The sequence below is a fragment of the Triticum aestivum genome, chromosome 3D (assembly GCF_018294505.1).
Source record: "Triticum aestivum cultivar Chinese Spring chromosome 3D, IWGSC CS RefSeq v2.1, whole genome shotgun sequence".
NCBI classification, from domain to species: Eukaryota; Viridiplantae; Streptophyta; class Magnoliopsida; order Poales; family Poaceae; genus Triticum; species Triticum aestivum.
The window spans coordinates 344226950-344229702 of record NC_057802.1 but is presented as its reverse complement, the minus strand read 5'-3'; positions in this window follow the sequence as shown (position 1 = coordinate 344229702).

The following is a 2753-nucleotide window of genomic DNA, read 5'->3' as shown; positions in this document are numbered from 1 at the left end:
TCGTAATATTTGAATTTGGGCCTTGTAATGCTGGAATTTGAGCCTTGCAATATTTCTGGTATTTGTGATATAATGTAATTGGTTGTTTAATTTGGTTATGCAATCATGTCTGTATAAGTGGATATGTTGTTGCTCTGTAGACAGAGCATAGATGTTGTGCAGACTAAGCAAATCACATCGCACACGGATTAAACTACGAAACCCATCGGTGATTATTTCATCAATCACTCACAATTGTTTATCACAAACCGTTTACCCGCAACACACACAACTTATTTGGAGCAATTGCATGTGTTATTATCGTTCTTCCCACATATTTTTGATTACTAACATGTTTGCCGCGTATCACACAGTCTTGTTAAGACGTACCGTTTATGTTGTTTTGGCTCATCACAAACAGTTCATTCGAGTGAATTGTTTGTCGTCCATCACACACACCTTGATCTGACAGACTGTTCCTGTTGTGTTCGCTAATCGCAAACAGTTCATCCGAGTGAACTATATGCCATATATCCCACACACCTTAATTTGGCTAGCCTTTTCTGTTGTTCTGACTCATCGTAAACAGTTTGTATGGATCAATTGTATGCAACGTATCACACACGCAACTCTAATCTGAATCATGCTTGATGTCTCCGCCATCGCACACAGTTCGTCTTATTGGTCGATTTTATTATGACAATGTTTGCTATTCATGCATCACGTACAGTTTGGTCGAAGGGTCTCTGATTCATCTATCATGTTAGCATCATCCTGCAGTAGTGAGCATGACTCATTATCTTGTTCTCACCTCATCATCCTCATCCTCCGCTTATTGATTCCCAAGCCGACTTATTGAGTTGATTGATAACAGACGTATATAAATTGGTGGTTTCGGTTCTAAGGGGGCGATGTGATACTATTTAGTGATAACGGGAAGAGCTGACTTGTTGAGTTGGTGAGTTTTTTCTAGGCCCAGCAGAGTCCCAACACAGCAAGCCCTTGTCCTCGTTGGGGGCTGACCCAATGCAGCCCAATCGAAGGAAAAAAAGATGTGGAGCAGACCCCTTGACTGCAAGGTTTGGAGGCCCAGACTGAAAATTTATTTATGCATGGACGGACAATTTTTTTATTACCACCTCAGATAGGTACGAGAGAAAATAACTCTACAGTGAACGAATCAGAAATTCAGAGAAACACACCTTCCTTTATTAGTAGGAGCTCCTATTTCTGTGGTCTGGAAGCGTGATAAGTGGTGTGCCCAGCCACCGCCACATGTCGCATGTTGCATTCCAGATTTTTTTTAATTTCTGTATGGCTATTCATGATTTAGGTGTTCTTTTGTATTTTTTTATATTTTTGATTGGTTTTCTCTATGATTTGGAGATTGTTTTTTTCTGAAGCACAACTGTGCTTCTTTAAAAAGGAAAATGTTGTGCTTTCATGAGAAGCACAAATTAAAAGGAAAATTTTGTGCTTTTATGAGAAGCAAAAATTTACTTCTTGTGAAAGCACAATTTTTTTTCCTGACAAGCACAAATTTGCTTCTAGTGGAAGCACGGATTGCCAGAAGCACACCTATTCTTCTTCGAAGACATATTTTTCCCCAAGAAGCAAAGATTTGCTTCTCGTGAAAGCACGGATTTGATTATGCGAGAAACACATTTCTGCATCATGAAGAGGGAAAAAATTCTAAGCTTCCACGAGAAGCACATATCATATTCGTTTTTCTCAATTGTCGTTTTTTGTTTTCTTTTTTGGTTTTTTTCATATTGATTTCTTTATATTTCTAGTATTCGATTTTTCCATAAAAAAGTTTGTCAAAACCTACTAATAAGGAATCTAGTTTTGAATATCTCGACGCAAGAAATCCAATGGTGCAAACGGTTCGAGATACGCAAGATTCAAAAGATAAAACATTTTAAATAAACAAATCTACAGAAAAAAATCCCAATTTGCGATAAGTGGCACATATGCAGTGTGCCACTTGTGAGCGTCTCAGAACCTAAGGATTGACCTTCCCGAGGGTTAACCCTTATAACTAGTGATTTTGGGCAAATAGCAACCAATCGCGCACCCCCATGCGCCCCCATGCATTTTGGGCCAGCCCATGTGCAGACACGCTTTTTTCATTTATCTTCTTTCGATTTTTCATTTCGTTCCTTTTCTTTTTGTTTTTTACTTCAAGAACTGCTCATTAATCTAGAAATTCTAAAAATAATATTAGAATTAAAAATGTTTTGAATCTCAAAAATTATTCATGAATTTGGAAAAGGTCTGAATTTCAAAATATGTTCATGAATATAAAGAAATGTTTGGTATTTCGTAAAATAATCATGCATTTGAAAACAATGTGTAGGGATTTCAAAATATGTTCATCGATTTGAAAAAAATGTTTCAAAGTTTCCAAATTGTTCACGAGTTTGAAAATGTTCATGAATTAAAAAATTGTTCACAATAAAAAATTATTTATGAATTTGGGAAATCTTTGCAATTTCAAAATTTATTTGTGAATTTGAAAATTTTCATGAATACAAAAAATGTTCGTGATATCAAAAATTGCTCATGAATTCGGGAATTGGTCGTAAATTAGAAAAATGCTGACGAATTCAAAAAATGTTTGCAGTTTTGTAAAGAGCTCATGATTTCTAAAAATGTTTGCACACTCCAAAAAGTTCACGAATACAATAAATGTCCGAGGATTAAAAAAATGTTCACGAAAGTAAGGGAAAAAGAAAAAAATCAAAATCAAAATAAATCCAGAAAAAACCGTA